The following is a 21,837-nucleotide window of genomic DNA, read 5'->3' on the forward strand; positions in this document are numbered from 1 at the left end:
GCTTCCCAGCTGGTAACTGGCCTCCGGGGATTGGGACTAACTTCCTTGATTGTTGACCGTGAATTGGGAAGGTTCACGTACATTGTTCAGTTTTAGTGCTGTTCTCTCCCACTATTGCAGTTGAGAAAACTGAGTTTAGCCAAGGCAGCCTGGGGCTAGGAGCAAGAGGGACCAACTGTGACCTTCTGAACCTTGGGTCCAGGCACAGAAGGAATTGTGTTCTCCAGGATGCACGGAACCCACCAGCTTTGGGGATTTGAGGGAGCGGGAAGGCCTGGCCCCCTACCTCCCCCCTGAGCCCTCAGGGTTCCTGGTAGGATGGAAGGGAACCTGCGCCTGTGACTGTAATCCCAGTGCTCAGCTTCCTTAGGCCAGACAGCAGTGGTTCCTGGAAAGTGGGGCCAGTCCCTCTTCGTCTGTTCCCAGGTCTGTTGCAGGGGCTGGAATGCCTAAGGCAGTCCACACTTGCCCTGGCCTTGACTTGGGCTGGTGGAGGCAGGGCAGCCTGCTGATGTTTCTCAAGCTTGGGCTCTTCTTACCGGCTCTCTTAGAGGCAGGCCAGGATCTGGTCAGTGTCCACGCCGCTCGGGTCTCACAGGTGTCTCCTTTCATCCACCTGAAGAGGGATGAAAGGGAATGCTTTGGTAGGCCCCTGGCTAAAATCTGATCTAGTCATGGGCTCCAAGACCCAGAGATCTTGCATCTACGTAGCTTCTGGTTGTGTGTCCACCTGAAGCTACTTTCTGCCTCCGGGGTAAAGGCCAGCGGAGAGCACAGATTTCACAGCAAATTCAGACACCTGTTGAGCTGTGCGTCAGGCCCTAGGGTTACCGAGAGGAAAGTCAGACCCTTATCTTTGGAAGGACGAGTGGTAGAATTGGGAAGACAATGACGCGCCTGCGCACACGTGCTCTGTCTAGTTGTGTGTCTCACAATTACTTTAAAAGGAGATAAAGCCAGATGCCAAAGAGACCAGTGGAGGCGACCATTCATTCTGATGGAAATCAAAGAACACCATAAGGAGTAGTTGGCATTTGAATTCAGCCTTGAAGGTAGAAAAAGATAGTATGGGGGGGTGGGGGGGGTGAGCAGAACATCAGGTGCTAAGGCCCCGAGGCACAGAGACCTTGTGTATTTCAGAAGTGATGACTCTTCCCCGGGTCCAGCCTCCTGAACCTTGGCAAATGCAGGCCCTACCTCCCATAGTCAGGGTGCCCACCCCCACCCCGTGTCTGGAAGGGGCCCCAGCCTCACTCAACCCAGGGGTGAGGGCCCATTCTCCTTATTCTCCCAGAAGTGATGCCTGTGGGTTCTTTGAGGCATGAGCACCTTCCGCCCAGGATGCCTTTGGTTTTCGTTATGAAACACTGTTATGGCACTTACTGGCTGCCAGGCACTGTTGTGAATGTTTTCTAAATATTAACTCATTCATTTAAACCTTGGAACAACCCTCCGGCCGTGCTTCCTACCTGGGTACCGGCAGCTTGCTGGGTGGGTGGGGGCAGAGCTCATCTGACCAGTCTGTGTCCCTCTGGGGGGGGGGGGGCGGTGCTCTGATCATGGTATGGCTTCTCCTGGCTGCGGTTTATACCAGCATGCCGGGAAACAGCCCAGCCGAGTCTGAGCTGGGATGGAGTACTGGCTGCCACGACTCCGTTTCCTTCGGGGGGCCAGCAGGACTCCACCGGCTATATTTTCTGAACGGAAGACTAGGATCTGTAGTCTGAAAAAGAATGTTTGTGCTGCTTCTTCATGTAAGAGGAGGCCTGGGAGGTGTTGTTTGGATACTGAGAGAGTGGAATTTTTGAGACCTTTTGATGCTTTCTGTGGAAAGTTAGGACAGAGGATTTGAAGTTGGGATAGTCCTGGAAAATTCAGGTCCCATGATTTACTGTCAGGATACACAAGCTTTTAGTAAATATTTAAGCGATGTGTAGTTTGGAGTGGATTTTCTGTACTGAGCCCCTTGGTGCCTCAAAAGGGAATAAATAGTACTATCTAGTCCCAGAATCTTGTTCATTCCCACCAGCCCCACCTTGCCGGTAGGGTGAAAAAAAAAAAACGAGGCTCAGAGAGATGGAGTGACCACCCAAAGGTCTCGTTACTCATAAGCAGGAGAGCCAAGATGTGAACCCAGGTCTTTTTCCTGAACAAATCATTTAACTGTAAAATGAGGATAATAATGGAACCTATTTCCTTTAAATGGTCCATTTTAAAGGAGTTAATGAAAACCCACTATGACAGAACTTGGCACAGGAAAGGGTCCCCTCCCTTTGTGGTTGGGCCTCTGACCCTCCAGACAAATGGTTTGTTCAGTGTTCAGTGCCAAGAGTCACTGTGGGTGAGTAATGGTCCACTCCTAGGCCAGGGCTTCAGGTCCTAGGTCTCAGGGCTAAAGGGACATTCCAAGGAGTAGGATCCAGGACCAGAAGGGGGGCTGTGGGCAGCTGGATGCTGTGTGATGGAAGGCGCTGGGCTGACTTTGGGAGTGGAGCATGAAGACCTGACCTCCCCTGCCCCCCTTGCTTCCCTAAGGTGGAGTCAGCCTCAGTTTAGACCCAGGGTACTTGTGAGCAAAGCAGCAACCACCTCCATCAGCCATCCCTTGACCCTAACCACTAACAGGTCTGGAAAGGGGGTGTGACAGTCTGAGCCTGCTTCACCCCCGCCAGCCCTGTCCCCTGGTCTGGTTATCAATGAGTTCATACATGGTTGCTGTAGAAAATTAAAGTGTCAGGGAACAGAAAAAATTATCAGCGATGTTTATCCTGGAGGCGACAGTCGCCACCACCACTACGGTGGACTCCACATGCCTTCCCACCTGCCAGCCCGTTCTCTGCAGTCACGGGGGTCTTTCAGAAACACCTCCTATTGCTCTGAGAGGAGAAGACTGGTGTGGGCATCTCCTGCAGGCAGGCCCCCGTGTGGCATGCATGGTTTGGTCCCTGCCCTGCCTTACCTGCCACGGGGCTGTGAGAACCTGGAACCTTGCCTCCTCCCCACCCCCCATCTCCCGCTTTGGGTGTTAGTCCGTGACTGCACAGGACTGGGGTAAAACTGCCTGCTGTAAACGCTCATGCCTCCGGATCTCTCTCCTTTTACAGTGTTCTCGCAGTTGCAATTTTGCAGTTAATTAGTGTAATTATTTGTATTAGTACCTGTCTCCCCAGCGACACGGGGAGCTCTCTGAAGTCACGGTCGATCTGGCTTTGTTTTCAAAAAAGGAAAAAAAAAAGAAAAAACAACCTTTCTCTGGGACTTATTTTTTTTTCTTTTAACTTTTTATTTTGACCTAATTCAGACGTACAGCAAGGTTCTCAGAATAGAACAAAGAACTCTCATACCCTTCACCCAGATTGCCCAAATGTTACCGTTTTATCACATTTATTTTATTCTGCTCTTTATGTATATATATATTTTTCTCTTGAGTCATTTGAAGGTTATTTATAGATTTTTCCTTTCCCTCAAAATACTTCAGTGTATTTCCTAAAAGCAATGACATTCTTCTATATAACTCCAGCACAATTTTCAGAACCAAGAAATCATTATTGAAACAATACTATTATCTAATCTGTAGATCTCACTTGGGTTTCTGCTAGCTGTCTCCATAGTGTCCTTTGTAGCAAAGAACCTCCTCCCCCCATCCTGCATTTCATAAGGTCATCCTGTCTCTTTAATCTCCTTTAAACTGGAACTGTTACTCAGCCTTTCTTTGCCCTTTATGACCTTGACATTTTTGGAAAGCACAGGCCACTTATTGTATAGAATGCCCTTCAATTTGAGTCTGTTTTAACTCACCACTCTGTCCCCAGTACCACTGGAACATCAGATGCACTCCGTAAATATTTATTGAATGGAAGGAGGTGGAAGGGAAAAAGCAGAGGTTTTCAAGCCCCCGCCCCCCACTGCCACTACTTTCCTTGCCGAAGGATGTTGTTGTTGCAGTCATACTGTCTATAGGTTTGCATCCTGCTATTTTTATGACACAGCTTTTCCCCCAAAAAGAGAATCTTCATCAGGGGCGAGCGAGCCTGCCGTCCCTGGAAGTATACAAGCAGACGCCGGGTGACGGCGTGGCAGGGGTGCTGGAGAGGAGAATGGGGCGTTTGAGGAGGGGCAAGACTCAGCCTGGAGGTCCCTCGAGTGCTCAGCACCTTTCTCTATCTGGGACGCCTCCTTTGCAGGCTTAGGGGCCCCAAGAGTCAAGCGATGAGAATTCATCACCTAAACCAGAACGGTTTGAGATAAAAGTGGGGCTATTAATAATTGCATCTCGTGAACTAGCTTCAGCTGGGGCTGCCCTAGGCAAATCTGGAGTTGTGATCACCCTACCCAAATGTGACTTTGAGGTTGGAGATCAGCCTGGAAAGCCCTCTAGCACTGGGAATCCTCTGCCTGGATAAAAACAGATCTAACCTCCTTGGCACCGCCTGTCCAGCCCCTGTTCGTGGCGCTAGCCCTCGTGGTGGTCACACTTCCCTTGCCCTGCCCAGTTTTGCTCCTGCTACACCAGCCTTGTTGTGGCCCTCCCCTCGCTTGGACCTTCCTGCCTGGGGACTAGGGAGGTCGTTTACATACTTTGGGCTGGACGGAGGAGGAGGGACTGGCTCTGTGATGGACCAACAAGCCAGCTGTGTTTCCCACTGATAAATTCTAATGGAATTTAAGAGCCAGGGTGTATAAGCGAGGTGGGGCGGGAGACCACAGCCTCCCTGCCTAGACCTTATCTTTTTTCCCCTGGTGCTCACACTTCCACTGTCCTTCCTGCACAAACACCACATCCCTCTCCCAGCCCTAGTTCTGAGATCAGAACCAAGCTACTGGCCTTTGGCAGAGGCAGGGAAGCAGGTGGCATCAGGGACCCAGGCACAAGAGGAGGCGCATTGGATGACCAGGAGGTGTAGACAGGGAGTTGGATGCAGAGAAACCAGGCAGGAAACCAGCGTCTCGGGATTCCGGTAACAAGGTCAATACGAGGCCATTTATCAGGAAGCCTAGACTTGCAATGCCCTGTCCCCAGACACTGGGGTCAGAGGGGGCAGGCACGGGGGTCTGTATGGTACAGCTCTTTAACTCGTTCTCCGCCTAGCAAAAGAGAACAAACCCCGCCTTCCTGGATTAAAAAGTATCATAGGATAAAAATGTGAAGGTTTGGAGATACTTTCTGGGCCATCCCAGTCATGTGGACTTCATGAACACAGGCCAGTGCAGGATAGTATTTTTATAACTCGAGGCATTGGTGGCTTTAATGGCAAAGCCAGTGAGGGAGTGTCCTCGTTCTTAGAATGCGAGACACTAGCACTTACTGAACTTTGGAAAGGTTTTCTAGTTAACTGTGATATGATGTTTTTACCAGTTAAAGATATTCTTTCTCCCTTGCCGAAGCACAGCTATGTAAAAGCACTTGGTCCAAGGTCACTTTTTTATAGGACAGAAGGAATCACAGTGTCAGAACTGGATGAGACCTCAGAAGAAATGTTTATAGCTCCCTTATTTTATAGATGGGTAAACTGAGGTCCCAGAAGGTCTGTAGCACGCTCCACGGCACACAAGTAGCCAGTTGCTGAGCAGGGACTAGTCCCCACATGTCCAACCCCAGATCTGAGGTGTGTTTTCTAGATCTCCGTCTAAGGAAGTTTATGAGGTGGACCGCATATTTCAGTGGTTAACAGAAATTTTATTAACCACAGAAATGAATTGTGTTGGCATTAAAGCAGTTATCATTTCTGACTCTTTTATGTGGAAGTTGCTAGGCTGTTTTTTTTTTTTTCTATTTTCATACGAGAAAAATGGTTTGTCTCTTCCACTGAATTTCTATAGTATATACTGGTTTCTTAGATTTTATCACATCAGAATCATGTTAAAACATGGGCTGCTGGGCCCCACTCCCAGAGTTTCTGATTCAGTGGGTCTGAATCAGACTCAGGTGGGGCCTGAAAACTTGGATTTCTAACAGGCCCCAGGTGCTCCTGAGACCAAGGACCGACCTGAGGCTCAGCGGTAGTGTCAGATAAGTGCTCTGTGCTTTGCAGCCAGCTTGTCCCCACCCACCCCCCAGCCACCTCCCCTCCATCCCACCATCCAGCCAGCTCTTTCCCCTGTTACTCCCACACCAGCTACCCTGACCATTCCGCTCTCTCCAGGTCTCCTACCTGTTGTCCTCACCTTGCCTCTCCAGATGGCCCATGGCCCTGAAACGCCCAGATTCCATCACCTGAGTGTCCTTTGGCTCAGGCTTGCCTCTTCACTTAGAGCTGAAGGCTGTCACCCCATCACCTGGGAAAGAAAGACTTCCCCGAGCCCAGCTTCACCATTAGGTCACCACCCAGTTACTCTCTTCCTTTTTACTGCCAGGCTGGCTACAGGAGGAGTCTATGGCCCCTGAAAAAGATTTGCTCTCACCTGTCAACACAGACCTCCTGCTCAGTTCTGTGAGTGCAGATTTTCTATGCCTGTGACAAAAGATGTAATTGTTCTAGATTGTGGTAAAATGCACCTAAGTGTACAGTTTAGTGGCTGATATTAGGTGGCAGTCATGTTGGTGCGCTCCTGTCACCCCCCCCCCCCGTGCACCACATGCCACTCTTCATCTTGGCAAAACAAACTCCGTACCCATTAAAACACTAACTTCCCAGTCCCCAGCGACCACCCTTCTACTTTCTGTCTCTGTGTGTTAGATGATTCTAGTTACCTCACATACATGGACTCACACGGTATCTGATGTTTTATGACTATTTTGTTTAGCATGATGTCCCCAAGGTTCATCTGTGTTACAGCATGTGTCAGAATTTCTTTCCTTTTCAAGGGTGAGTACCATTCCGTGGAATGCACGTATACCATATTTTTATCATTCATCTGTCACTGGACACTTAAATTGCTTCCACCTTTTGGTCATTGCAAGTAATGCTGCTGTGAACATGGGCGTACACAAAGGCGTCACTCTGGTTGGGACTTGCAACCTCAGGCAGGGTGTTGAAGCATTTGTATAGCAGTCCTGACTTTATCTACCCCAGCATCCCCCAGCTGCCTCTTGACCAGCACTGCCCTCACCGTGATGGTCAGAGACCACTCACTCATCGAGACCAGTGGCTGGTTCTCATGTCTCAGCCTGCTGGGTCTCTGTGCAGCGGGCTGATTGCCCCTCCCTCATACCACGGCTTTTGTGATGTGGCTCCACACCTCCCTACACACACACACACACACACACACACACACACACCATGGCTCATCTTGTTTTCATCCTTCTGCAAATGTTTCTGGGTAGACTCACCAGATGCCATCATCAGGGCCTCACAGGACCAGGTCATCTCTGGGCAGTTGTGGTCATATGTGCATCACATATGAACCTCTCCATGAGCGTCCCCAGCTCCTCCTCTGCACCTTCTTCCTTAAAAACACCCTCTCCATAAGTGACAGGTCTTCCAGGTTAGAAACCCAGGGACATCCTTTACTCACTCCCACACCTGCACTGGACAGATCCTGCTCATTGCACCTCAGACATTCCACCTCCAGCCTGTAGCCTGCCCTTCCTTTGTACCCACTCCTCCACCCTCCCCACCCCTGCAAAAAAGTGGGTTAGTCCCTGTGCTTCTCCCATTTGCCCCTACTCTGGCTTCCTTCCCCTTCTCCCCAGTAGGTCCCTCACACCTATACCTCCTTCATATTGCTGCCAAAAAAATGTTCCCTACAAAAGCACCTAAGATCACTCTGTTCCCCCCATCTGGCCTTGATTCCCCCGTCTCCAACCCCAACCCCACAAGCCAAGTGCTGTAAGCTAGGGCTTCCCAAGCTTTGGGGTTAAGTTGCAGATTCTGCTTCTAGGATGTCTGGGGTTGGGCCTACAATCTGCATTTGTTACAGGCTCCCGGGTGGTGTTGAGACTGATCCACAGACCACACGTTGAGAACTCTGGAATAGATCTGTGTTTCACAAATAAAGTTCTACCAACATATTTTCAATCTATAAATAATGCAAGAATTTTTTTAATGTTGTGGTATAGTTTTAATGTTTTCTTTTTTATACAGTTCGTCTTTACTTTCTCAATCATAAAGGCTGACTCACTGTTGCAGTGATTACTTGCACTTTAAAGACATTTTAGAAGACAAAGGCTTCCATTTTTAAGACTTACCAAATAAGTCAAAGCGTGTGAAAGTACAGGGGTCTCGAAGATGTTTTCCTCTTAAAGAGCTGTATACTCAGGGTCAGGGCTCCCTCTTAGCTTCTGTAGGGCAGAGACTGTCTCTTAATCAGCTCCATCCCTAGGGCCCAGCCCGGACCTCCTCGGGATGTTAGCTGGAGGCAAGGAGGAATCTGGGTCTTCCTCCAAGAGGAGCTCATCATGGAAAACTGTTGGTGTGATGTGCAATGCCTAGGTGGGAAGGGGGGCCTGTGCCCCCGGCCCTTCTGGAGAAGGCGCTATCCATCCTAGGAGGAGGGAAGGGATTCCTGACAGCTGGCCCTGATTGAGGAGCACGTTGGCCCTCATTTTATGACTCTTAATAAGGCTTTGCAGAAGGGAGCCGATTGGGAGAGATGTGCTGGTGGTTTTCTGGGAGCTGGGCTTCAGCTTGGGAGGGAGAGAGGAGGCCCTGGAGGGCTGAGGACAAGGAGGCAGGGAGTACCTGGGAGAGTCTGACCCCAGGAGGGCAGCAAGGACCACAGCAAAGAATCCTGTACATGGGGGTGAATTGTGGGATGGATGTAGCCATTTTGACCAGCCTGCTCCAAAATATTGTTACCTTCCTGTCACCCAGTAAGTCTAAGCTCTGTAGTCTGTTAGCAAAGTGTTTCATGACCTGGCCTCTCCCACTTGTGGGACCTGGCTCCTGGGCCAGTGCACATGGGCGGCCTCAGCCCAAAGCTCACATTCCACAGTTTTCTCTGCAAGGCTGCAGGGCTTGTTCTCTCTTGGTACAGGTGGTAAGCTTGGGATCCTCTCTGGCCCCCTCCCCCACTAACTCCGTGGCCCTAGTTGAGCTCCTAACGTCTCAATTTCCTCATCTTCACACTGGGAATGACAAGTATCTCCCAACTCACCAGGTCCAGGGAAGTGCTTCTCCCAGTGGCATCATGGTTTTACTTAGGAGCTGCAAGGTTTTCACTTGCTGCCTGCCATCTGTCTCCTCAGTAAGCTTGACAAAAGGACCATGGTGATATTTGTCCACAGGTGGAGCCAGAGGTCGCAGCTGGAGAGAGCTGTGGGCGCTGCCCTGGGCAGGGTGGGCCCGAGGTGGTGCCACGGTGGGGGGTGGATGGGAAGGTCCTTGGAGCTGAAGACACAGGCGCTCTGGGGGTTGGGAGTCCGCTTGTTGTGTGAATGATAAAGGCACCAAAAGAAAAGATGGCAGCTGGCAACAGTAAAAAGGAGGAAGCTGAAGACCAGGGGGACGTTAGATTGAGGTGGAGAGCAGGGTCCCTCAGACTTTAACATGCATACAGGAGGCTTCAGGTCCTGTAGGTCTGGGGTGGGGCCTGAGATTCTGCATTACTAATAAGCCCTCAGGTGACACTGATGCTAGCTGCCTAGAAACTACTCTTTTGAGTGGCATTGGTCTGGAACGTGACTGTGGTAGGGAGGAGGCTCCTGGAGAACATCTAGAAAAAGCAAAATAAGCACAGCTGTACCCCTTTCTCTTCAGCTCCGTGGAGATACCTTGGAGTGGCAGGTGCACTCAGGTGTCTGCAGCCTTGCAGCTAGATTAGAATCAGATTGGTGATGGTGGAGGAGGGGCAGGAGGGGACCCTGAGAGCTCTGAGATCAGCGTTGAGTTTTGACTTCGTTCATCCTTCAAGGTCTAGCTTTGCCAGAAGAATTTCCATAGAAGCTGTCTTCGTCGCAGGCTGAGCTTTGGTCACAGCCTAGACAAGGCCCAGCTGCCAGGGGCACAACACAGCTGTTTTCAGAGCACTGCCACACTGAAAGGCGATTATTTGATTATTCATGCATTCTCTCTGACCAGCCTGTGACAGCAGAGAGCAGCGAGCTGAGACAGCCTCTTGGTCACCTGAACCCCAGCCCTTGGCGTGGAGTCTGGCCACAGGTGGGGGTATTAGGGACGAAGGCAGAATGTTCAAGAAGGAAGCATGTGTAAATCCCTGTGACCGAGAGAGCAGGGGAAGCAGGCACTGAGCTGAGATGGTGGGAGAATGTTGGTGTGAAGGAAGGAAGACGACTGAAGGAGTCTTCAGGACCTTAAGTAAAACGCCAGGAATGTCTTCTGAAGATAGAATGGGGCCTCACGAGGGACAGCTGCTGGGGATTTGGGCATCAGCTCTGCGAGTTAGGCTGCGTGCTCTCTAAAGGAGCAGAAGGCCAACCAGGGGATAGGGATTTCAGCCAGGCACCCATTGTCTTGGTCTGAGGTCTAGGAGCAAACCTGCTTTTCTTCTCCCTTCAGGAGAAGACAGGTGCCCAGATTTAGGCAGACAAAGGATAAAAAAATTCAGCTTCATGAGCCTGGGCAGAAGCAGCAGATTGAATCAACACGTCAGGGCTGGAGCATATTCATAGCCCTTAGCACGTTGAACCTCCCTACAGAAGGGTCCTGCGGGGTGTAGGGGTCCATTGGCTCCCTGGACCTCCATGCCCTGTGAGGTGGAGGTCCATTGGCTCCCCGGACCTCAGTGCCTTGTGAGGTGGGGTCCATTGGCTCCCTGGACCTCAGTGCCCCACGAGGTGGGGGTCTGTTGGCTCCCTGGACCTCGGTGTCCTAAGAGGTGGGGGTCTATTAGCTCCCTGGACCTTCAGAGGCTCCCATGAATTGGGGTCAGCCTCATTCTCCTGAGTTGGAGATGGTGTCTCAGATGTTCAGTAACTTGCTCAAAGCCACAGAGCTGGGAAGTCGAGGAGCAGGCCTGGGGTCTGAGAGCTGGGAGAGTTGGGTGGGGCAGCCCAGCCTTGGAGCAGAATTTCTGGGGGAGGATTGGTTGCAGGTGTGGCTGACAAGGCCCAAGTGCTGACTGCGGTTGGGAGGGTAGTTGGGGGCAGGCCAGAGGAAGAGGAAGAAGCAGGGTGGGGTGAATGCAGAAACAGGAGAGGAGGACGGGAAAGAGGAGTGATGGACAGAAGGAGAAGGAGGTGGCCAGACTTGCATACTCTGGGGGCCAATAAAATATCAGGTGACAGCTTTCTTTCTTTTTCTTTTTTTTTTTTTTTTTAGGTTCTATGTTCTATCAGTTTGATTTTCTTCAAACTCGTTATTGCTTATTATAATTTAGGAAATACAGAAAGGCTGAAAGGATAGGAAAACCTAGCAATTATATTTATGGCCTTGAGTTCCTTTATAATTATCTTTCATAGTTGTATTCACTGTAGATACACTAAAAAAAATAAAAACTTTTTTTTACTTAATACTGTAACATTTTCCATTGTGTCACTATGCCATTATGAAGTCTTCATGGGTATCCTGTGCCTGTTTTGTGATTTACCTACCTAGCCCTCTACAGTTGGAAATTAGCTTTTCTGATTTTAATTCTCAATGTGAAGCGTTGTTGGGAGGAAAATCTTGGCTGTTGACTTTTATGTCTGGCTATATCCTGGCTACTAATAGGTTCCTAGGTATGAAGTCCATCAGACCACCTCCCAGCATTGTTGGGATGATCTTATTGCTGACACAAGCCTTCTGAAAGTGCAGGTGTAAGCCCTGTGCACATTAGTTGTTTGTTCACTCCCTCCTGTGTGCATTTCACAAGCATTTATTAAGCGCCTGTGGGGGAAGGCTCCATTTTCTCTGGCCAGGTCAGCAGAGGAACAGCTGCCAGCATCTCTGGCTTGCCTGAGACGTGTGGGAGTGTTTGATCACACACGGCGTCCCAGCCCCGCAAGCCCCCGCCAGCAGGGACGGCCCGTGGGTCCAGAAGTAAACTTGCAGGCTTCATGGCTACAGGGTCCAGGCAGTGCTAGCCATGAGTTTGGAGCTGTCTGCCCTGCCTGCTGTAATGCTTAGCGGTCTGGTGAATACTGGCCATGCTGTTCCCCACTTTACCTTCTGTTCATGCATGCCACAGACACCTACTGAATACTTCTGTGTGTGAGACACTATTCCAGGGGTGAGGGGTACAGCCCTTAACTAACCAAAGTCCCTGACTTTTAAGGAACTACCATTCCTGTAGGAGGGAGGGATGTGGGAATTGTGAGGAGACAGAAATAATACATCCAGTGGTGATAAATGGTAGGGAGAAATAGGGAGTTAGAATGACAGGAAGCCTATCCTGATGTGTAAAATTCGAGCAGACACAGGGAGAGCGCAAGGGTGGAGGATGTCTGAGGGAAGCAAGCTTCCAGCAGTGGGAATGAGCTGGGCATGACCTGGGAACGGGCAGAAGGGCAGGGTGAGAGCAGTGAGGTGCTCTCTAGGAGGGCAGGAGATGGACCTTGTAGCGTAATGAGATCTAGGACCCAAGGTTCAGTCTTTTCACTAGGAGGCTTTCCTGCTATTTGAAGCAATTCAGACTAACCTCCTACCTTTTTGTTGCTTATCTATGGCGGGTGATCGCCAAGGCCTGTGTTAGGTGGGGAAAGTCGTGGGAGCTGAAACCCAGACTTGGGAAAGTCAAGACTTCCGTTGGCCCTTGGGTCTCCTCTTCTGTGCGATGTGGAATGTGAGCTAGGAAATTGGTAGCTGGGGCTTTCCAGGGCTAGGACTCCATTAAGTGCCATTAGTTAAATCTTGGTTATTTCAAGTTAACTTATTAGAGTGTATAAAAAATCATTGACAGATGTTTCTTTTTTTTAAGATTTATTTTTATTTTTTTAAAGAGAGCCCAAGTATACGAGCATGGGCAGGGGAGGGAGAGACTCTTCTGCCAGACTCCTCGCTGAGCTTGGAGCCCAACATGTGGCTTGATCCCACAACCCATGAGATCATAACCTGAGCCGAAACCAAGAATTGGACCCTCAACCAACTGAGCCACCCAGGTGCCCCCATAGATGTTTAGTTCTTAGTAAGTGTAGCCTGTCAAATTTATTACAAGCAAGAGTTGTCTCAGCTAGCTGTGAGTACTTGCGTAGTGCCAGGAAGGTGGTGGGGATGGAGCATGCCCCCCAGTTTATCCATTCAGTCACCCATCCGTCTTGCAATTATCGAGCACCTAATGCATACCAGGCAGTTGGCTGCCTACCCCAAAGTGGTGATTTATTAAGATTTTTATTTATTCATTTGAGTGAGAGTGCAAGCGGAACAGCAGGGAGAGGGAGAAGCAGGTTCCTTGCTGATCAGGGAGCCTGATTTGGGGCTCCATCCCAGGACCTTGGGATCATGACCTCAGCTAAGGGCCAACACTTACCAATTGAGCCACCCAGGTGCCCCTCACAGTGGTGATTTTTAAGAGACCCAGATTCCTGTCTTCATGAATTTCATGGTGTAGTACAGCAATGCTAGCCCTGCCAGAGGATCATGGTGGGGAGGGACCCAGGTCAGAAAGGCCAGGGCAACTCTACCTCACGCCATATACAAAAATTAACTCAAAATGGATCAGTGACCTAATATGAGCCAAAGTCCTAAAACTCCTAGGGATAATAAATCATGACCTTGAGGTTAGCAGTAGGTTCTTAGATATAAGAAAGCACGAGCAAAAGATAAGTAGATGTACTTCATCAAAATAAAAAACTTGTGCGTCAAAGGACATTATCAAAAAAGAAAAGACAACCTACAGATTAGGAGGAAATACTTGCAAATCCCGTATCTGGTAAAGGTATATTCAGGGTATGTAAAGAACTTCAGTAACTCAACGTAAATTAAGATAACCCAATTAAAAATATGGACAGAGAACTTTGAGTAGACAGGTCTCTAGAGATCTACACATGGCCAATAAGCACATGAAAAGATGCTCGACATCATTAGGCATCAGGGAGATGTGAATCAAAGCCACAGTGAGACACCACTTCACGCCTACTGAGATGGCTATAATCAAAAAGGATAAAAAGTACGAGAGCAGATGTAGAGAAATTGGAATCCCCTTCCATTGCTGATGGGAACGTAAAATGGTGCAACCTCCATAGAAAAGTCTGGTTTCCTCAAGAAGCTAAACATAGAATCACCATGTCCCAGCAATTCCACTCCTAGGTATATACCCAAAAGAATTGAAAGGGGGCTCAAATAAATGCTTGCACGGAGATGTTAAATGCAACACTGTTCATGGTAGCCACACAGGAAACGAAGTGTCCCACAGACAGATGAACAAAATGTGTCTCTGTACGATGGTGTATTATTCAGCCTGAAAAAGGCATGGCATTTTGACACCTGCTAACCACATGGACGAACCTTGAGGATACTATGCTAAGGGAAATAAGCCAGACACAAAAGGACAAATAGTGTCTAATTCCACATATATGAAATATCCAGAGTAGGTAAATTCATAGAGACAAAGTCGAGGTTGCCAAAGGTTGAGGGAGGAATGAAATGACGAGTTATTGCTTAATGGGTACAGAGTTTCTGTTTGGAGTGACAAAAAAGTTTTGGAAATAGTGGTTGGTTGCGCAATGCGGTGAATGTAATTCATGCCCATCAATTATATGCTTTAAAATGGCTAAAGTGGCAAGTTTTGTGTCCTGTGTGTTTTACCACAAGAAAGACGGGGGAGAAGCAGTGTGAGGTTTGGGAGGAGCATGACTGCCCAGAGCCTCTCAGTTTGATTCCCTTCCGATTTGATTTCCTGCTTCCCTGCACGCCGGATCAGCTCAGGCTCTGTCCTTGACACCTGTAGCCTGGTTCTCCTTTGATATGGAAGTCAGATGTGGAGTGTGGTTCATGAGGGACACCTTCCCATCCCCTTTAAATGTGTCCTTCCCAAGTGCAAAAAGATTGTTCTGTCTGGTGGAAAAGACCAGAAAACAGTACATCTGGAGGCTTTGCCCAAATCCTCATCGATCATCTCCTCCTCTGTTTTGCCATTTTCCCTGGGGAGGTGGGGGGAGGGGTGGTTAGCCTCTTCCTGTCCCCTTGCTGCCACATGTCTCTGGTGCTTTTGCCCTAAAGCAGGGCTCCTACGCCCCCCCCCCTTCCCTGACCTTTGTGGCAGCCCTTGGTCACGTGCTTCTTCTCTTTTCACATTTACTATGAGTTCTTTCAGAAGTCGGAGCCCTACAAACTAGAGTCACCTGGACACCTAGCCGTGGTTATATGATATTACCAGGTGGACTATTGTAAACTGTCACCAAAAAAATACCGATGAAGTGTTTGAAATACCTGGACAAATGTTTGATATGGGATAAGGAACAAGTACTACTAAAAAAAAAAAGCCCCCAAGCAAGACAACACTGTCACTTGGCTTGTTCTATCCAATGTGCACGGATCTCGGAGCACACCTTGTGTGGCAGCTCATCTGCCTAACTGCCGCCTCCTTCCCCTCCAGGATAAACCCTCCAGGGTTAGCTACCTTTGGGTGATGGGAGCCACCTTGACCTTCACAGCCATGCAGCTAGATTCTGTGTTGCTTGCATACCTCCCACAGCTAGCTAAGAGCAAGGTTTAGATGCTGTGCAGCTGCCCTCCCTGGATCCTCCTGGAGACCCAGACCCTGGCACACCTCGAATGCCCCACCCCACAGCTGCCCTCCTGAGATCCTTGGCTTAGAGCTCCCATCCATGAAGGTGAGGGGAAAGGGTCCAGCTGAGCTCAAGTTCACTAAGAAGCCCAGCCTCCCGAGGGCTGCAGTGAACCTGGGTTTCAATCGGGACTCCTCCAAGTTCGAGGATCCCTGGAGGCAGGTGCAGTGGAAGGGGACACTGGCTGCGTCGGGACGGGCCTGTCACTCTCAGGGTCTCCCTGAAAGGAGAGCCCTTGGTCACAGAGGCCCCAGGCCACCCTGAGGGCCTGGCCTCAAAAAATGAAGTGACCTACTCCTGTTCTCCTGCTGCTAATAATTAACCGGGGTGGCTGCCTGTGGAGCTGGACGGGCCTGTAGGTATCATGCACACGCACTCCAGCCCACACCTTTTGCAAAAATGAGAGGAAGTCCTTTACTATGGTTTCCTCAACCCTGAGAGTTGTGTGCCACGTCTTAACTCCTCTCTAATCAGCAGGACCTTGGCGATCCAGGGGTACTTTGTGCTCTTTCTTTAAAAAAATTTTTTTGAAACACCTGTTAAATCAATTGTGTCATCTTAGAACAGAGGGATTAGGGTAATAAATACCCAAGTCATTACTCAGGTTTCTGATGTTGCAGAATTAGGGGGAAAAGGTCTTCTGGACCATTTCCTCCTTAAGAGGAAATCTACCAACATGTGAGCTATAGGGAGTGTTTACCAAGATTATCTCAAAAGGTAAGAACATACCTTTAGTCAGTAAATTACTGAGTGTCGTGCTTAAATGGGGCCTCACCATCCCCCCACCCCCACCCCACCGGCAGTAGTGAATCACCAGTAATTCAACTTCCTTCCGGGTCACGCGGGCCAGCAGACTCACTGGGCAGGTGTGTGGTGCCTTGCACCGCGCTTGGGCTCATCACCCCGTTTGGAGACTGTGTGACCTGAGCATGGCTAAATCTACCAATCTGTAAAATGGGAACAGGAGTATTGCCCACTAGGCCATGGCAGAGTGAATGCAGTCAGGAGGAATGGGTGCAAAAAAGGTATTTATGAAGCTCTGAAGCCCTGTAGGACCCTCGGCTGTTCCTCAGGACAAGAAGCCTGGGGATGGCAATGGTCCAGGGACTACAAGTGAGGTGTTGGAATGGGTGGGAGCATCAGTGCTCCCAGCAGCTGTCGGTGCCTGCCGTGGGCCAGGCAGGAGGGCATTGCTCCTCAGAATTATTCACCTGTGAGGACACAGACTTAAACAGAGTTCTGACCCAGGGGCCTGTCATCTTCTGGGTGGCAAGGCAGAGACTGGAGCTCAGGTCTGGCTTACTCCTTACTCTGGGCCCCCAGGAGCCCCCAGGGCAGTGGCGTTGCTCTTGCTCTTTGAAATCAAAGAACTGACTTTGTATTTGTACAGTCCCAGCTCCTAGCACGTGGAAGGCCCCAGTACAAATAAATGTAACCCAGGGCAGCAACCAGATACATTATTTGCATTCAGATCTTCCTAAGCCCTGTTACTCTGATTAGCATTTTGGCAGGCCCTTATAAATCTTTTTTAGAATCTGTGCGATTTCCTTTCGTTAATCTTCGACTCCATCTCACCAAACCCTAAAGCCCCGGCTGACTTAGGCTGCATAAAAATACATCTTATCTGGGTTTCTAGAGACGCCGGGTTACGCACCTAATATAACCCGAGATGGCCCCTCGGGTTAAAACCTTACAGGCAGGGGGTTCTAAAAGCTGGGAGGAGCCTTTGGCGGGCTCCAGAGCTGGGAAATCCGCGAAAAGAAATCAGTGAAAACTAAAGAAAAATGGAGCAGCAGCTTCCCGGGCCGCTTGGCTGGTTAGTGACCAGTGGGATGATGCTTTCAGGGGGAGGGCTGGAGGGTATTTTTCTGAGTTTCCTTGAGATAAGATGATGGCGAGGGCTGCTGGTGGTTGAGGATTGGGTTTCTCTGGCCAGGCCACCACTGGCTTCAGACTCCCTGGCAGGAACAAAGCTGGCAGCACGGTCCTGGTGTGGGAGAGTCCAGCAGCTCCTTGGCTGGGATGAGTTGCGATTAGCACATCTCAAACCTTTCAAAGTGACTTTAGCTGTTTTCTTTTCCGCAGGCTTCTGCTACTTTTGGCTGTAAAGGGGTGGGGGCTGGAGCCCAGGATAGAAATACCAGGGACTGACACCCAAATGGGCGTGTCTCTGCCGCCAGGGCAAATATTAGCACAGTATTTTTGTAAAGTTTATGCAACTTGATTCATGTCCCTGTAGAGTAAATTTATTCCATCCTGTTTTCCAGTCTGTTTGGGGCCTCATGGAACTATCCAGAGGGAGAATGGAAAGAGACTGGTAGCTTAATTTTCGATGGAAGCGGCTCAGTATAAAACATTCTATTGTCTGTATTTTGAGCTTCATGCATTTTTTGTCCATGCCTATTCTTTTATCCCCCCCCCCCCAACGATGGGCCATTCTAGTGTTTTTCAAGAACGAGGTCTCCCTTCAGAATTATTTCCCATGAATAGTCTGAGAAATCCAGTTTCAGCAGCACTTTGAGTGGGCTTACATGCACAGAAACTTAACCTTGGCATCGTTGAAGCAGAAGTCCTAATAGGAGCATGGTCTTGGAAGCTCGTGGTGAACCCATCCCACCTCGCCCAGCGCCAGCCTGCCCTCTGCAGCCTTCTCACTGAAGGTCTGATCCAGCCCCTCTGCTTGATCACCCCTGGTGACGAGGAGCTCCCTCCCTCTCTCGTGACACAGTCCCTTCCATAGTTGCGTGGCCTTTACTGTTCCAAAGCTCTTCCTTATGTTGAAGGGAAATCCTGTTTCTCTTAACCTTCTACCCATTGAACCCTTGGGGTCTAAGTAAACCAGTCTAATGATAATAGTAATAAGTACCTTCGATTTGACCCAGCTAGGTGCCAGTTAATGTGCAAACATATTCAGTGCTTAAGACTTTGAAAAGCAAATTTCTCCCCTTTTATAGGTAAGGAAATGGGTGAGTGATTTCTAAATTCATGCAGCTACTAAGTGGTTAAGCTGGGTTCCAGCCTACATCTGGGTCCATTGTTGTTGACCTCCCCGAAGCCTAATCTCCTGGAAGCGCCTAATCTCCCTGAGATTTCTCTAGAATACCAGTTACTCCTTAGACACTCCCGCTAAATCTCTTTCTTTGGAGATCATAAAATGTGTTTTCCCTCCTGGCTTTCGCATATGTACTGTGGTGTTGGAACCCATTCTACCAAGTAGACTGTTTAATTCTGCGGAATTCCCCCATGAGACCATTGTGGACTGGTCCCACTGGCCATCCCAGGCAGGTTGGGAGCCCTTCTCCTGTTCCTCTGATGTCCTGGGAAGCCATCTCCCTTAGACACTGAAACTCCAGGCACCTTACTCTCCCTGCCTCGCCCCTTCAACCCCGCCTGACACAGAGCAGGTGCCCAGTAAATGAACATTGAAAAATGGTCCGGAACTCCTTTGCCAAAGTAGTAATCAAGGCTAAAAGTAATTATAAACAAGATTAAGGGTCTGTGAAATTGTAGTCCCAGTCCAACTGGGACTTTGTGGGACTTTGGCCAGTCATTGGGAAGATGTAAGGACAGCTTGTCTGGGAAGTCCTGGCAGTCCTTTTCCTCAGCATGGTTTGGTTCAGTCTCTCTAAGGGCTGGCAGGTGTCCCCCCTCTTTCTTCCAGGAGGCAAGCTTGCTGGCCTCTGTAGTTTCTGGGTTCACCGAGGTGACATCTTAATGGGAGAAGTTCACTAGGCACTGTTCAGAGCCTTACCTGTGGGGAGACCACATCCCAGCCTTATCTCTCTGTAGCCCACACTACACAGGTGCCAGAAGCATCCACATGCATGCTGAAAACAGCCCTGGGGGCTCTGAGTCCTGGGAAACTTGGGGATGGGGGTGCAGTTTAACACTGTACCATGATAACATTTTTAAAACATAAACAAAAACAACCCGACCTTCTAAAAAATCTCACTTAAAAAAAAAAAAATCTCATGAAAGGGCACCTGTCTGTCTTGGTCAGTAGAACATGTAGCTCTTGACCTCAGTCAGGGTTGTGAGTTTGACCCCATTTTGGGAGTAAAGATTACTTTTCAAAAATTCTCGTGAAGATAGTGTTAAAAGTCAGAAGAGTAGTCCCCTCTGGGGGAGGTCATGTTGGAAAGAAGGCATGGGGGGGCTCATGCCAGGCTTCTTGAGAGCTGTGCACTAAGGAGTTGTGCTTTCCCTCCCCTCCCCCATGTGATCTTTGAAGGGGGTGGTGATAATGACTTCATTTATTAGACTCACAAGTCTAACATGAATTTTTCTCATTGCTTGGGGGCAAACTTTGTGTTGAGTTCCTCAGCGTCTCATTGCCATCCTGAAAACTTTGCTCAAAACTTTGCTCGTAAGAGGTTGCCTTCTCTTTATAACAGCGTTCCCTCTTGGCCCAAACTGCATGCAGTTCCCACAGAGCTCTTTATCTTGCCCTTCAGGGAGCTTAAAACTACTTCTTGTTATCCTCCCAGTATCAAGTATAACTCTCTCATTTTGTTAGTTTTGCAAGTGTCATGGTGTTGAACCTATAAATAAACCCCGACTCCATAATAAGAAAACTATTTGGCATTTTGAAGTTGTAGGAGAAGGAGGGTGCTAATTACCGGTCTCTGTTTGAATACAACTAATCCTACAAATTACTCCACCCTGCTTCCCAGGGGGCTCCGGTTTGGAGATCCACTCCCCGAACAAATTACAGGATCTATGGAACAAATGATTTGATCCCAAGACTGTACTTCTGGAGTGTGAGGATTAATAATTGCAAGATAATTTGAGTATTGAGCTGTGCTATTGAAGTGACTTGGGTGAGCATCTTCTCTAACGTGATGACAAATAATGTGATATGTGAGAGTTAAGAGCTTTCATAAATGTGTTCATAGAAGCTTTATTTATTTTTCCTCTGACCAGATTTATTGAACATAAGAAAATTCTGTGTATAAAGTGACCTGGATGTGCTGCTTCAAAACATGATCTTTTCTTACTACTATTCTGATAAGTCAGTCCATTGAGTGTCAAAAAGCAGCTTTCTCTAAAATTAACAGAAAAGTGCCCAATGCACACTAAATAAATGGCTTAACTACTGAAACTTTAGTCATTCTACAAGATAATTAACATAGGATGGAGCCCCTATGACAGGCTGCTGGAGAATTGGTGAGACGTCAAGAGGCCACTTTGTGCACTGCCACTGTGATGCCGTCGTGTTTCTGGATCATAATGTTCCCATTATCTGTCTCTAGACACACCACAGGAATATCAGTGGGGTCTGAGGTCAGCTTAGCTGCTTGCTGGGCTAGAACAGATACCACCACAGCATGCTCATTGGACAGGGTCCCATTGCAGCCCAGATTAAGTCCCTGTGAATCTGTGCACAGGACTCCCCAACAGTGGATGGATTCTTCATGGTATCCTCCAAGTGCTGCTCCAAGTGGCCTTCATCCTGCTGCCTTACACCCGGCCCGGGATGCATTTATTTTTTTAATATAAATATTACTTTTATATATGCATGCCCAAAACTAAAAATAAGTCTCGTGCACCAATAATTCCATTGTCGGCTGTGATCATTTTCAAACCAAGCTTTAAGCTTTAAAAATGCTATTTAAAAATTAATTCATCCTGAGCCTCTATGCCAAAAATGAGTGCATTGGCTATAACGTTGAATTAGCAATATGAAAATGCTAAATGAAAAGTCTTCATAGACTTTTTTATTTCTAATTTAGTGATACTCGTAGTGATTGTTTACATTATAAACTAGTTTTTAAAAGAAGCCTGGGTATTTATCTTCGTATTGTTATGCAGTGTTGTACTTTGGATATTAAAAAAGCCAAGAAGGGGGAGGGGTGGTGATTGCCAGAAAGTAGTGTTGATAAATTTATGGAAATTGATCATGAGGAAAATTAGATTTCATGTACCAATTGTAATTTTATCAATTGCACATAATTTGAAATTATTAAAGTGAAGGGCGCCTGGGTGGCTCAGACCGGTTAAGCATCCAACTCTTGATTTCTGCTCAGGTCATGATCTCAGGGTTGTGAGATCAAGGCCCACGTCAGGCTCTGTGCAGGGTGTGAAGATGGGCGTGGAACCTGCTTCAGCTTCTCCCCCTCCCTCTGCTTGCACACAAGCGTTCTCTCTCTCTCTTTCTCTCAAAAACAAATTAATAGGGACGTCTGGGTAGTTCACTGGTTGAGCACCTGTCTTCAGCCCAGGGCGTGATCCTGGAGTCCCAGGATCGAGTCCCACATGGGGATCCCTGAATGGAGCCTGCTTCTCCCTCTGCC

At 48.6% G+C, this 21,837-nt stretch overlaps 1 protein-coding gene and 1 pseudogene across 9 annotated transcripts in view; one reads left to right on the forward strand and one right to left on the reverse strand.

Annotated features, from left to right (window-relative positions):
- The window catches only part of PTPN3 (protein tyrosine phosphatase non-receptor type 3), a 146,050-nt gene that overhangs the window by 39,337 nt on the left and 84,876 nt on the right, over positions 1-21,837 (forward strand). The gene's annotated exons all lie outside the window — the stretch shown is intronic.
- Positions 20,719-21,026, reverse strand: LOC129494746 (ragulator complex protein LAMTOR5-like; annotated as a pseudogene).

The sequence above is a fragment of the Nyctereutes procyonoides genome, unplaced genomic scaffold (assembly GCF_905146905.1).
Source record: "Nyctereutes procyonoides isolate TBG_1078 unplaced genomic scaffold, NYPRO_anot_genome, whole genome shotgun sequence".
In the NCBI taxonomy this organism is placed as follows: Eukaryota; Metazoa; Chordata; class Mammalia; order Carnivora; family Canidae; genus Nyctereutes; species Nyctereutes procyonoides.